Source organism: Protopterus annectens, chromosome 3.part1 (assembly GCF_019279795.1).
Source record: "Protopterus annectens isolate FY-2018-M chromosome 3.part1, PAN1.0, whole genome shotgun sequence".
In the NCBI taxonomy this organism is placed as follows: Eukaryota; Metazoa; Chordata; order Ceratodontiformes; family Protopteridae; genus Protopterus; species Protopterus annectens.
The window spans coordinates 656,629,656-656,646,239 of NC_056732.1; positions in this window are offsets into that span (position 1 = coordinate 656,629,656).

The following is a 16,584-nucleotide window of genomic DNA, read 5'->3' on the forward strand; positions in this document are numbered from 1 at the left end:
GTTTCTTCCCACATTACAAAAATATGTGTCTGGAGCATTTCTCCCTGGGCCTCCTCTGAAAATTAGCTTTGTTCCAAGTCGAACTTTCCCGGTAAACAAATGTTAAATAAAATAAATAAAAATATAAAATAATGGAAACATCTATAAAGTTGAAAGCTATATAACACTGCCTCAGCAGTCTGAGAGCAACCTTTGATACTTACTGCCTGACATCAGTGCGCATTTAAGACTGACAAATCAATACACACATATAAGAAGAGATATAGTGCTACTCAGATAAGCAGTACATATACTAAGGCACTCAAATGTGGTTATCTGCAGTTGTCAGCTTTACAGACTGTGTATGGATATTTAAAAAAAAGATTCACTGTGCCATTTATTCCAAAACCCAAAATGAAAAGTGTGTACCTGTTTGGCACATGCTTACAGGTCACATATCATGTATAGCTAAGGTTCAGCAACAGAAAATGTCTCTGAATCTTCATATTTGTGAGGTAGAGAAAGAGTAACAGTAGTCCAGAAGGTGTTGAGTTTGACAAAGAAGTCTCTTGCAGTCAGAAATATCTGCAGTCACACACACCAAATTTAAGATCTTGTGCCATACTTTTATGATATTTTCCTATGAGATGGCATATGTTTGTCAATCTCATACAGTTGAGGGCAGGCATTTTAAATCCAAAATTCTGTAAATCGGTGTTAATGCAACATGTGTTCCAAAAAAACATTGTCTTCATAAAGAGGAGAAAGTTATCATGTCTCTGGGGAACTCAGTTCATAAATTATGATGTACCACTTTCATTGATTAGAATACAAACTGCTCCAAGTGCAGAGTGAGCTGGTCAAAAACATTAATGCAGGGATGGCCTAGCAGATCACCTGTCACTAAATACTGGAATCTATAGTAACCAAAATAAACTTTTCAAAGACACAATGACCTCTACTGATGTCAGACAAAGTAATTAGGCCTGTGGAAGAAGCAGGTACAGCACTAGTGCCTTTCAGATTTTAATAAATGCACAGACATATTTTTATAAACTGCATTTTGCACAGAGTAGTGCCATATTCATATAGAATGTAGCATATTAACTAACACTTGTATACTGAAGATTGAATCAGATTTTATGTGGAGTAAAGGTCTCATTCATTGTTGTCCTGCTTAATGTAATGGATATTTCAAGGTCGGTCAAGAAGTATATACCTGACTGTTACAGTGGTACTTTATGATTGGTCGCTCATGTGTTGAATACTGTCACTGCTAATGAAAGCAATATGGCATCATACACCATATTATGATTGAAAGTTTATTAATATCCCAGTACAGCTAAGAAGCAGCTGCAGAATACTTGCAAACATGGAAAAGAATGAAAAAAGAATAACAGCTGAGTGTGAAAGATAAGATGACCCTCTAAATTATGAGGACATAGCATGATTTAATGACCCTTTAATTGTGTGCATGTTTGCAGAGGAATTGCCAGTGAAGCCAGTTCATTTAAGACAAAGAAGGCATGTAGAGGATTTGTCCTCCTACTCTATGTCCACTAGAACAGGAATGCTGTAAGAGCAGTTAATGAGAGAAGGCCTACAATTCTACATGACAATCAGACTGCAGAACAGGTGGTTAAGGCAGAAGTTGCCTTGGTATTGTCACCTGGGATTGACAACATACTCTGGCTGCTGGAAAATATCCACAGTGTTCTTGTTCAAGGCCATAATGGAGGCACATAATGTGGTCAAACTATAAAAATGCCTTGCAGGGTACCCGTGATGAAGTGACACAACAGCTGGGTCAGAATCCACAGCCACTGTACCAACCTAGCAGTAGAGCAGTGGTCATAACTGAGCTCTCTGCTCTACCTGTGGTGCCTTGTTCACTTTCATCAGCCTTGCTTTTTTAATCTTTATCTAGATGCATTGCAATTACAATTTTCCATGGCTTCTGTCCCATAAATACAAACTACTGCTGGTCTTTCTAGACGTACTTCCTACTGTAACTTAATTGTAATGCTTTTTACTTTTACATGGTTGTTGTTTCATTTTTACCCCCAGGCTAAGACTGAAATAGGTCCTCAGTGGATCAGCAGTCTACTCCAATTAATAAACCTACCCCAGGATTCAATAACACCTACAGTAAGTGTACACCATTCTGAGTGAACAGACATCACAGACATAACTCATCTTCTTCCTCCTAATTTTAGTTTTCCTACTGATATTCTTGCAGCTTTAAATACTGACAGAGATTCATAAAGGTTACCACAAAGTGTAGACTACATGCACACAGTGTAATCTTTCTGAGTGATTAGAAAGCACTCAAAATGTGATAAGAATGTTGTTGAATGCATATCATGTATACTTATTGTACACTTAGTGTAGGCTTTATTAGATTCTGGCTCCTAAATAAAATGAAATAAAATGACACACGCATATCATTTATCAACACATCCTTCCAGCTATTACTTGTCTGCCCTCTGTTTCTTTATTCCCGTCCAGCATGCTGCTCTTTATATGAGCAGCTTTCATCCCTATGTGTACATATTGTTCTTTACATCTGCTTAGATGTGAAATCTTGGCAATCTTGTCAGAGAAGTAGCACTGGCAGCCATATCCCTGTTTGTTTTGCCCTACCCCAGAGCCACATTTGTGTTATCTCCATTACAATGCAGTCTATTATGATTAGAAAATATTGCTTCCATGTTTACTTTATTTGGCACAAGCCACATTTGTTCTCACTAATTTGGATCTCCTTATGCTTAAACTTTTCTTGTCCAAGCCCAAAAGCAAAAGTTGGACCCAGTAGTGGTATTTTTGTGTATTTGTAAAAGATTTAATTCCATTTCCTTGCCCCATTTCTGGAAGGTAATGGAGTATTTGCAGTTTACATTCACATTTGTTGTAGCAGTCCAGAATGTTTATAATGAGAGACAAGTGTGTGAATTTTGATTGATAGTAAAATTAAGCAATAACCGATGATGTTGGTGTGGTATATTAAGATTAAAAATCCACCAATGACAAACCGATAATCACATAAAAAGTCCCAGAACTGCTCTTTTCCAAGGAAGTTTTATTGTCGAACTCACACAATGTCCATAACCAAGGTATCACAGGTATCGCAGGTTTAGCACTTTCATTCCTAGAACAGGAAATTCATCAGAACAATGTGAACCTATACACAACCCCTTTAAATATACATCCTTAAACAATCAACATCAAATTTAAAAACACATGCTAAAACATGCCCCCGAATTCTCTATGCCTTGCACAGTGTGCAAGATCAGTGCAGGAGCTCTAGCAGGCGATATGTCTGCTGTGCGATCCAGGAACAGCCTGCAGGGCCGTGCATGAGCGCTCCTGCACTAATCCTGCATGGACTAAGCCCATGTATGCAAATCACCCCATTTGCAGGAGAAATCCATGCAAATGAGGTGAATTTGCGATCCAGGAAGCTTGCAACCGGCCGTGCGGGACTAGTGCAATCTGCAGAAATGTACTAGTCTAGTAACCAAGTACATTTCTGCAAAATCCAAAACGGAGCTGTGACAGCTCCAAATAAAGGCTGCATATCAGTTAGGAAACATGCCAATGGCCAAGTATAAGGCCATTGGCATTGCAAACAGCCAAAAAAAAAATCAACTTTTATTTTTTTTAGCCGATCTTGGCTGTTTAAGTGTAGGGCAGTGGCATGCAAACGGGATCAGGGGGGAAATAACAGAATAAACCTAAATTAAGCATTCTAACTAAAAGCACTATTCTGCCATGCAAGTCAATGGCAGGAGATGACATGGGCAGTGAGTAGCGGTCGCTAAGGGGGGAGGCTCAGTGTGAGACATGTAACTATGCAATGAGGGGAATGATAGTAAATCCCTGCTTTCCCCAGCATTGTAGCCAGGTCCCAACAGTGTAAGAGTAGGAATACCTTGGTGCAAGCCTAGGAGTTAGCTGATAGCATGGGTGTGTGTGTCAGGCATACTGTAAGCATATTGGTGCCCTGTGGCTCGGGTTTGCTCCTAGCTTAGCACAATTAAGCAAGGGGATGTGTCTGAATCTGCCTAGCACTCTTTACATTACCTAAGAGGGTGTGTGCTCCATGCACCGGGTTTTAAAGGAAGAAAGAAAGCATTAAACCAGGAAATAGCAGCACTATGCAGATTTGAGCACTCTGTTTGTGCAGCGTGCCCCCGGGATTAAACAGGAAGGCAATGGGAAGGGAAAACAGCAGTAGGAAGGTAATCAAGGTGAACTAGCATAGTTGGCAGGTGAAATGTATCAGAATCAGCCAATTACACAGGCAGCAGACCAGCCCATCCCAGAACACTACTATAAACTATGCAAACACCTTTTCCTCTGGTTTTTCCCACACTCTACACCACCGGTGTATACAAGCAGGGAACTTTTAACAAACAAACCTACAAAATGAGAGGGGCTGCAGCAGGCAACATAGAACCACATGTGCAAGAGGCTGAGGGTGCTGAGGATGTGCATGCTGCTGATCAACCCACAGTGAGGAGACAGAAAACAGTGTACAGACCCAGGGTAACCTACCAGGGGCTACATAAGCTGGAGATAGTGAAGCGCTAAAGGGTGGACAGGGACCTACTACAGCAAATTGTTGAGCTGTGCCGGCCATGCCTGACACATCAAACTGACCGAGGAGAACCCATCCCAGTGGATACCAAGGTATGTTTAGGCTTAGGAATATTAGCCACAGGTACCTCCCAAAGATCAACTGGGGATATCATGGGGATCTCACAGGCATCAGTATTCAGAGTATTACACCATTTCCTGGATGCCATGTCACCACATGCCAGTGAGCACGTATATTTCCTCAAAACCCGTGAGGTGTTGGCCAGCAATATGCGTCTCTTCCACCAAATAGCAGAATACCCTGAGGTAGTGGGTGTTATAGATTGCATGCACATATGCATCAAAGTCCCACCCGGTGATCAGGGTAGGGCCTGCATCAACCACAGGGGCATCCTCTACATCAACTGCCAGGTCGTCTGTGATGTCCAGGTCATTATAATGAATGTGTGTGCTCGCTGCCCTGGAAGCTATCATGATTCCCACATTTGGCATCTGATGCAGCTGTACCAGATATTTGCCAATGGGGACATTCCCTATGGTCACCTAGTGGGGGATGCTGGTTACACACTGGAGCTGTGGCTGATAACACCCATCAGAAATACACACACACCTGAACACGAATGCCATAATGAGGCACACGCACAAACCAGACTTATAATAGAGCATGTGTTTGGGATACTCAGGTCATGGATCCAGTGTCTGGTCACATCCGGTAGAGCCTTACAGCACTCACCAGCTACATGTACCCAAATTGTTATGGTATGTGCCATGCTGAACAATATGATCCTGCGGAAAAAGCTGCAGCAGGAAGAGCACAGGGCAGAGCCACACAGCCCCGCACCAATGCCAAGGTCTGCACAGGCACAGAGTGACTCAGAGGAGGAACAACCTGAGCCTGCCCCAGTAGGCAGATGGATGCATGCTCAGTATGCTGAGGCCGCACCAAAGAGACAACCCATAGCACATACACTGACACAGTAGGGACCCAGGGAATGACACCTCTTTTTGACTCGCACATACAGTAAAAGGAATGCCAAACATGACACTACCTGTGCTCAACCATGTATAGGGAGTGTACTATGTGCATCTGACATAGGCAGCCCTCCAGCACCATCCGCAAGTCTGGCACACCCACAAGGTAAGTCAATCAACCTACCAATTGCCAAATGGAGTAGAATGTGTCATTACCTGTATCTATGGTATGGATGTGAGCATGCAAGGGAATTGGGTGGCTGAATGTTATGGCAGCAGAAAGTAGACACCCATAGTGGCACCATGACATCTGTAACACATACTGGAGTCACCATAATAACCAGTACTACACAGGGTGACAAAACACACTGCAAGAAATGTGCTAGGCGGCATGTGTGTCCATATGACTCACACATGCCAGTCAGGGAGGTTCACATACCCAACAACAGTCTCAGCCAGCAGGACAGGTGAAGACAAACCCAAACAGAGCCTGTGCTATGGTCTCTGGATGATGGCTATGTGTAAACTCCCCCACAGGACTACACAGACAGACTACAGCAGGTCAGGCAGTGGGATGTTAATTCTGAAGGGTAGGAAGTCAGACACTAATATGTAGGGCAACCAAAGCTAAGCTCTGTAGTACACTGGTATGCCTCTAGTCAGCATGATAGGTAAGAATACAGAATGAAATGGAGTACCTGACATACCAGTACAGTCATAGCAAATGTGTACAAGTGTCAGGTGTGCCCCCACATCCTACATAGTAATGTAATAACAGTAAGGTGTATGTCCCCCCCCAATTCTGTGGATAAATGTAGAAATAGTCAGGTGTGCCCCCGTGTAATAACAATCAGGCATGCCCTCCATCCTGTGTAGAAATGTAGAAATAGTCAGGTGTGCCCCCGATCCTATGTAGTAATGTAATAACAGTCATGTGTGCCCCACAATCCTGTGTAGAAATGTAGAAATAGTCAGGTGTGCCCCCTATCCTACGTAGTGATGTAATAACAGTCAGGTGTGGCCCCCCAATCCTGTGTAGAAATGTAAAAATAGTCAGGTGTGCCCCCCATCCTATGTAGAAATGTAGTAACAGTCAGTTATGCCCCCCAATCCTGTGTAGAAATGTAGAAATAGTCAGGTGTGCCCCCCATTCTATGCAGAAATGTAGTAACAGTCAATGCTAAATGATCGATGGATGCCCTGCAGAAACAGCATGCTACCTGTAGGTGTACAACACAAAGGTCAGCACTGCAGTACAACCTACCTGGACTTGATCCACACATTCAATACAGATGGGCATACTGGGCATGCTCACCCACACAGAGAAATAAAGGCAATGTCAATCAACAACACACTGAAAGGTCATACTGGGCATGCTCACACACATAAACACATGAAGGCCATGTCTGCAAATACCAGTGGACCAGACATATCTGGCAGTTGCAGATGTTAGTGCAGACACTCCTCAGTATGCACCACTCATGCCTTGCACACACAATGGATAGGTATACAGACATATATGTAAGGACAACACACTATAATAAGCCAAAGGTAGATGTACATAGATGTTTGGAAGAGGGTGACTGTGACAAGGAGTCATCCAGGTCTGTCCCACCCAGCACACAGCCAAAGGGCCCGAACCACATGAGGTTCAGATGTTACTCACTACAGATACTAGCCACCAGTATCTGTCAGCATTACAGACTATGTGGTGCACATGCTAGCTGTGCAACATGACTGTACAAGGAAGTAGTCATCTAGCAGCTGTATACACATACCTCTGAAATATGACCCTGTGTCTGCCTGCATATGGTGTGTCAACCTCTAGATAAATAGGTTATGGCCCATGCACACACAAACTGCCCTCCCCATAGCCCTGCTATGACAAGCCTGCTGAGGTCATCCACTGTGAAATACACCTTTGGGAGAGCTGTAGCCCAGTAATTTCTGTGGCACATCCCATAACTGCATACTACTGTAGTGTGATAATCCCAGACATGGCAACTGCGTGTGTGTTTGTGTTGGTGTGTCTGTCTGTCTCTGTGTAGAGAGCAATGCTTTTTAGGGTAGTCACACTCCCTACAATTGAAACGCTCTACTTTGGTAAGGCTGCAGATGTCATCCACCTAGATATACATCTCTGGGAAGGCTGTAGCCCAGTAATCTCTGTAGTGCATGCCATAACTGCGTACTGCTGTGGTGTGATATAATAGTTAGGTAGGAGTTCTAATCCCAGACTTGGCAAGTGTGTGTGTGTGTGTGTGGGTGTGTGTGGGTGTGTGTGTGTGTGTGTGTGTGTGTGTGTGTGTGTGTGTGTGTGTGTGTGTGTGTGTGTGTGTGTGTGTGTGTGTGTGTGTAGAGAGCAATGCTTTTTAGGGTAGTCACACTCCCTACAATTCAAATGCTCTGTTTTGGCAAGGCTGCTGATGTCATCCACCTAGAAATACACCTCTGGGAAGGTTGTAGCCAAGTAATCTCCATAGCGCGTCCTATAACTGTGTACTGCTGTAGTGTGACAAATTAGTTAGGTAGGAGTTCTAGTCCCAGACTTGGCAAGTGTTTGTGTGTGTGTCTGTCTGTGTAGAGAGCAATGATTTTTAGGGTAGTCACACGCCATACAATTTGAATGCTCTACTTTTGTAAGGCTGCTGATGTCATCTACCTAGAAATACACCTCTGGGAAGGAAGTAGCCTAGTAATCTCTGCAGCGTTTGCCATAACTGCATACTGCTGTAGTGTGATATAGAACTCTGGTTGGGTTCTATTCCCACCCATGACAGTTCTTGATGTTTTGTGCGTGTTTCATTGTCTGTGTAGGGAGCAATGCATTTTAGGCTAGTCACACTCACTACATTTTAAATGCCCTACTTTGGCAATCCTGCTGATGTCATTCACTGTGAATTACACCTTTGAGGAATGAGTTATCCCCGTGGTGCATCCTATAACCGCTTCATTCTGTATTATGATATAGGCCTCTGTCAGGGGTTCTATACCCACGTATGTCAGTTGTGGATGTTCTGTGTATGTCAATGTCTGTGTAGGGAGCAATGTATTTTAGCCTAGCCACACTCACTACAATTCGAATGCCCTACTTTGGCAATCCTGCTGATGTCATCCAATGTGAAATGCACCTTTGCGGAAGGAGTGCTCCAGTAATCTCTGTGGTGCATAATATAAGTGCTGTAGTGTAATAAACTAGCTAGGTAGGAGTTCTACGCCCAGACATGACAGGTGTGTGTGTGTCTGTGTTTGTAACTTGTATCCTGTGTGGAGGTGGTTGTGAGTGTGTAAAAACTGGGCCCAATGTGGAGGGGGTTTTACAAATTTCTTATATGGTGGGCCTACTATATATCACAATGTCCACGATATAGGGATAAGAGATGTGAAATAGCCGAGAGGCTGGGTTGCAAATCCATACATGTCACATCAAGGCCATGCAAACAAAGTTAGCAACCCCAGTATTACCCAGAGAACACTCTCAACACGTGTCTCATACACACACACACACACACACACACACACACACACACACACACACACACACACACTTGCCTAGGCAACAGCCACTATGTTGGTAGTACACTGTATATTGCCTACTGAGAGTTACTATGGAGTGATTGCAGTGGCCTACAGAGGGCATGGCACCCTGTCCATCTGTCCAATAGGCATGTACATGCAGTCAGTGCACCTTCCCCATGTCCCCCACTGGACATCTGCAACACCTGTGGTGTCATCAAATGTGACCCACAAAGGACATACCATGCCTGAAAACATGCTCTGTATGGACAAATGCCACTGACACCAGGGAATGCTGTTATCATGCTATCAATGTAGATGCAGGGTAAACCTGCTGTTCATTACCAGTTCCTACCACATGAGGCCAGGACTGGCACATCTGATGATAATATGTGTACACAACATGGGCCAGACACACCAGGAACAGTTCCACCTGTCACTGTACATACATGTGGGAGGTGTGCACATCACAGACATCATCCATGTCATGGACTAAGGAACACATACATGGCAAGCAATGCACAGCATTGGCCACATGCAATAATCAGCCAAGTGACTGGATAGTGAATACAATACCCACCTATGTTGGCAAATCCAGAAACTACACCCCTGAGCCACAATGCAGACCATTGTCATGTTGCGTGATACCAAGGTATGCCCATCACCTAGCCTTGTATAGCCGTCTGGCACAGTTGACAAACACACACCTGTGAAGCAAGGTATACCCATCACCTAGCCTTGTATAGCCATCTGGCACAGTTGACCACCACACACCCATGAAGCAATGCACCCATGCATGTCAGTACTGGCACACTGTGTCTGTGTGTGTGTGTGTGTGTGTGTGTGTGTGTGTGTGTGTGTGTGTGTGTGTGTGTGTGTGTGTGTGTGTTGTATGATGTGTATGATCACATTCACACTCATTACAACTCCCATCAGCATACTGAAGCAAGCTGTCTGATGTCAGACACCTCCCCATACCCTTTGCCCATATAACCACCGTATGACCCCTGTGGTGCATGTGATACCTGCACAGTAATGTGTTGTGGCAATCTCACTAGTGATGAGTTGTATTCCTGGCCCTGACAAGTGTGTCAATGTGTGTGTCCCTGTGAGAGTGTGGCTGTGTTGATGCTGGCCCTTGTTCATGCGGACAGGCATGTGTACTACACCTACTGTAAAGCTACCATATCCCTGTTGCAGATGTTGCTCACCATCACATATACATTCTGAGAGCTCCTCAACACGTAACCTATGTGGCGCATCCAATAACTGCATAGAAATGTGATAGCACTACATAGTCATCAGGGGTTTGCTCCCCTGTGCTGGTAGGTGTGTGACATAAACATGCTTAGGTTTTACTCTCCCACCCCTCCCTGACTTGTCTTTGCCTCTGTCTGCCTCTCTCACTACCTCTCTGATGGATGTGGAGACCTACACCTACTTTGCTTAGGCAGCAGCATATGTATTTTAAGTGATGCTCATGATCAGCTGATGGCTCTGCATGAATTGCAACCCTCCTCTAGCTGATTGCATGTGGAACAGCTGTGGTAACATTCCCATAGCTAACTGCATGGAAACACACTCCAATATCATATGTACTATACACGATAATTAGTGACATATCTGATAACAAGCAAGTGAGCTATCAGACTGCTACACGTTATGTACAGTAGGGGTTATATTTGATGAAATAACCTGGACATTCCGTGGTTGTGTGTACAGTACTGAGGTCTGTGTACTTATGGTGAATGTCAACAGTGTGTGTTTTGTTAATATGTACTTTGGCCTGTGTACAGACTGTGGAAGATGTCAGTGTTCTTGGTCCCATCCTATCTGATGTTACATGCCACTCCACTGTATGTTACCGTATCGGCTTACATGTTTGTAGGGCCACACACACACACACACACACACACACACACACACACACACACACACACACGTCCCATACCACAGAGAGACATCGGACTACACTGTGTAGCGTCCCAGTATATGTAGGGTTAGTGTGTGAATTGCATATATGAGGATGGTGTTAAACAGATAGTCCATATACTGTAATATTATGTTAGCTTACCATATGTGGCTGTGGCTGTGTTCACATTGATTGTGTTTATGCACTTTCACACAGGTATATCTTACCCTGTGCTGTGACATGCCTGTAGAGCCTGCTATATATGCAGGTACATGTGCATTCCCCCATAGGAAATGTAGGCCAGTGTTTAACCAGTCTGCCTGTAGCCTGCACAGTGCTTTGTTACATGCCTAGCAGCTTAGTGTACTTACCCAGTGAGATGTCTTGTCCAGATACTTGACAGATGTACTGCTGACGGGCCACCCTTAACAGTCATGTATGTCAGACAGAGCAGTGGGATGCTGTACAGATGTATGTCAATATCTAGTAGGTAGTATGTGGCCATGGCACGTCTGTACCAGCAGTTATTATGTGTCAGGACAGACAGGTGTGTGTGAATGCATAACCTATGTGGGCAAATGTATACCAGTTATTATGTATTATACCCATCTATGTGGCTGTTAATATCCACATTGTCAGGCTTGGTCCACATGTTTTGCACTAAGGGGTTCTGTGTATACCTCTGGACTGTCCAGAATGTGTCAGAATGTCCACATATATTGGCCAATATCTCTGCTGTAGTCCACAGGAGCATCCCTACCTAGTCACAACATATAACTAATCTTTCCAAATGGCCTATTCAACTATCCCTTTTCAAATTCGACTCTGCTTCATTCTTTTACTACTACCATTACTAACCTTTACATATTTTCTCTCCTCATATGAGCACCTATTATATCCACAACCAGACCACCCCAAACAACAAACCAACTCCCAGTCCATACCACACCTATATAACCATGCAAACATAACATACTCACCTAGCTACCTACTATCAAAGTATCATAGAACACTACACATTAAATATAATACACAATATTTCAAAAGACTGTTATTTCTCTACAACAAACTCCCTATCCCAAGCCATCTACTACAACTTCTCACAGTAAAGGATGGTGATATTCATCCTAACCCAGGTCCAACTGCAACCCCTATCACTCTTCATTACCTTAATCAGTCTATCAATTCTCCCCTTGCAAGATCTTTTAACTCACTCCTACTGGCTCATCTCAACATACGTAGCATTAACAACAAATTAACTCAACTCCATGCTCTCTTAGAAGTGTACACCTCTGACATTATTTGCCTAACTGAAACATGGCTAAAACCTGCCATCAAAGATAATGAAATTATCCCACCTGGATATAATATCCTAAGGCTTGACAGAGTAGCTAAGAAAGGTGGTGGTGTGGCTATTCTATTTAAATCAGGCTTTCAAATAACCACTTATAACTGTAACATACCACTGGACTCCAAAACAGAAATTCTCATTACTAAACTTGAACTTAACAATGCTAAATCAATCTATATTATCTGTATGTATCTGCCCCCTGGAAATAACATAGCCACCTTGGAAAATATCCTCTGCTGGCTATCCCAACACCTACCTCAAGAAACCATTATCCTAGGCGATATGAATTTAGACTGGAATACTTATTGTAGTAGCCTCCCTACCACTCACATAAACCTATATGGTTTCTCCCAGACCATTACCTCCCCCACCAGAATAAATAAATCTAACAAGAAAGCTAACACACTAGACTGGATTCTAACTAACAATCATACTTACTGCTATGACTCTGGAACCCTCCCTGATGACATCAGTGACCACTCACTCACCTATATCAATAGACATAAAACCAACACCCCTAACCCAACCTCTACCAGACATAGTAGATCCAAAAAGAAATTTAACCCTGATCTATTCAAAATTGAACTTAAAGCTTGCAACTGGGCTCCCTTAAAACATCTTCCTTTAGATGAAGCCGTTAATTTCTTTAACTCTACCTTCCTTGCCATTCTTAATCACCATGCTCCAACCAGATGTATAAGAATTAAGGCCAAACCTGCCCCATGGCTTTCCAGTGAAACCAAACACAAAATTCACATCAGAAATAAATACTGGGCCAAATGGAGAATGACAAAAAACACCACTGACCAACTAACATTTAGAAAGCTAAGAAATGACACTAAAAAGGCCATACTCTTTGATAAACAAAACTACTACTTACAATATCAACAACCTAATCACAACAACCCACAGAAATTCTGGACCAGCATCAAGCAATTACTGCACCCAGGTAAATCTACTACACCAAACCCTCAAAATACAGACTTGAATAATCCAATCCATACAGCTAATACCTTCAATACCTTTTTTACAGATACTATCCAATTACTAGCCAGGCAACTAACACCTAATACCTTCACAATACCCTCATACTCCTCAACCCCACCACCCCCTTTTCATTTCAAACCTGTTACAACCTCATTTATTCAAACCATTTTGAATAAACTGAAACCATGCTCTCCTTCTGCAGACCTACTGCCTTCTGAATATCTACAGATATCATCCAAGGCCATAGCCTATCCTATTTCCATATTGATAAATAGATCAATTACTGAAGGTTACATCCCCACCGTATGGAAAGCCTCCCACATAATCCCCCTACATAAAGGAGGACATTCCACAGAAATATCAAACTATCACCCCATTGCCCTACTTTCTCCCCTAGCTAAAATTATGGAGAAGTGTATCCATAAGCAACTACTCCACCATCTAAGTGAAAATAACTTACTTTCCAACTGTCAACATGGTTTCAGACCCTCACAAAGCACTACCACTGCCCTCTTGTCTTTCACTGACCATATTAACAGGCACCGAAACCTGAATAACCTTTCTTCTGCTCTATTCATCGACCTGTCCAAAGCATTTGACATGGTAAACCACCAAATTCTCTTACACATCCTGAAATCTCTCTCATTAGACCCACTTTCCATAAAATGGTTCCAATCCTACATTGACAACCGACAACAAGCAGTACTTTGGCAAAACACTTTATTCACCCTTCTACCTGTTACCTTAGGAGTCCCTCAGGGATCCATACTTGGACCTCTTCTTTTCTCTATATTTATTAATGACCTTCATCTAGCTATCCCACAAGCCACCTGCATACAATATGCTGATGACTCAACACTATTATGTTCAGCTACATCATCCCATGACCTTCATGCTCTCACCCAAAAAGTATTCAACATAGTTGAACAATGGTTCTCTCAGCATTGCCTCCTCTTGAACCCTAAAAAAAACAAACTCCTCCTCTTCACGCCTACTCATAAGTCCTCCCCTCTCCAATTCTCAGTAACATCTACCAATGATACTATTATATCTCCTGACTCTACCACCAAACTACTTGGTGTCAATATTGACAATAATCTGAGCTTTGACATCCACATCAATAATACCATAAAGACTGTTAATAAAAAAATCGGTACCCTCTACAGGATAAAACCCTTCCTTTCCCCCACTGCTAAAACTACAATTGCCCACACACACTTGATCTCTACACTCCTTTATGCCTCTCTCATTTTTACTAATCTCTCCAAGAATAACCTCAACAAATTGGAAATGGCTTATAATAACATAGCACGATTTGCTACAGGCAACCCATTCCGAACCCATCATTGCATTAACCTAAAACAGCTAGGATGGTTAGAACTACAACACCTGATTAAATTTCATCAACTCACCCTTGCCCACAACATTCTATATAAACCTTCTAATACTCCAAGTTTATCTACCCTAATCACCCCCTATACAAATCTGAAGTCCTTACGCTCATCTCAAAAACTACTAGTCCACACCACTAAACCTAACAACAGAGCTGGGGATTCCCTTTTCTTTAATTCTGTAGGTAAATCCTGGAATCTTCTCCCTTATGACCTCTCCTCACTCACCTCATTATCTCTCTTTAAAAATAGACTTAAGCTTCTCTTCAAAACTCACTGGCTATGCCCCTGTTCAAAACCAGACTAGTCATCTACCTCTACTAAGTTGTCTAACCTATCCAGCGCTTACTAGCCTCTGCTACTTTTTTTCCATCTTATCATACTTTTCTATCTACCTCTTTTCTTTTTTTATATCCTCTTTTTACTTTCTCTTCTTAAGTAACTCCTTTGCTACATTACTGCTCACCTAACTTCCTTTGCTTACCTATGACCTAATCTGACATGACTCCATACCTGAAATTTCACTGTTTTATGATTTTTGTCCTCAATAATATATCCTGTTACAAACTCTGTACCGTTAATTACTTAATACCATTGTTGATGAGTTTTATTTCCTTTTTAAAGTTGCTATTTTTATTAGTATATTGATATTTTTTTCTGTGTTGTTTGAACTTGTACTATTGTATTTAGACCATGTCTTGGAGCTTATCTCCCCGGGCCTCTACTGAAAAAGGACATGTATCCAGCTAGACTAGCCCAGTCAACAAATGTAAAATAAAATAAATCACATGCTAGCAGCGGTATTGTACTATGATGTCCTTAGGATGTCTGTCAGTAGCCAATGGCGCACCTGTGAAAAGCAGATGTGACCTCCCACACACACCATGTCTGTGAAGACAATCCCTATGACAGTATCATTAGTCTACTACTATACCTCCTATACATACCTTACATCCTTGTTCACTACGAAGTTGGGACTATAGGGGCTGAGGTAGGGCTACACTCCATGTTCAGGACATATGGTGAAAATATTTGTATATATAATTATCTATATATATATATATATATATATATATATATATATATATATATATATATATATATATATATATATATATATATATATATATATATATATCGACATATATAGATGGGTATGTATATTTACATAGCTATACATATACACACCCAGATATATACATATACAGAGCCATATATATTTACACATATACAGATGGTGATACATATGCACATATACGTATGGATATCGACAGATATAGTGACAGCAGTAGGTATATCAAAATATATATGTATGCACATATAGTTATAGATATCTACATATATACCAAAATAAATAGGCATATCTGCACACATAGGATATGCATACATATATAGCTATATAGACATATATAGCATATCTATATAGCTATATATACACATATCTTTGTATATATATATATATATATATATATATATATATGTACATACGAAGAGATGTACACATGGCCATATATATATATATATATATATATATATATATATATATATATATATGTATATATATATATATATATATATATATATATATATATATAGATATATATATATAAATATATCACTATACAGATGTGTAATATGTATGAGTATACATGTGTATGTACATGTAGACATATATAGACTTATTATACGTATGTGACCATATTCCTGTCATGAGTAAACGTCACTGTTGTGTACACCCTCCCACATGTATCTCACCGTATGTATCTGCTATGTGCACATTATGATAAAACAACATATGACAGCTGCTTTACTCTGTTATATGGATGTCTTTGTCTGAACAGCTATATGACATGGCATATAAAACTGTAATAATACAC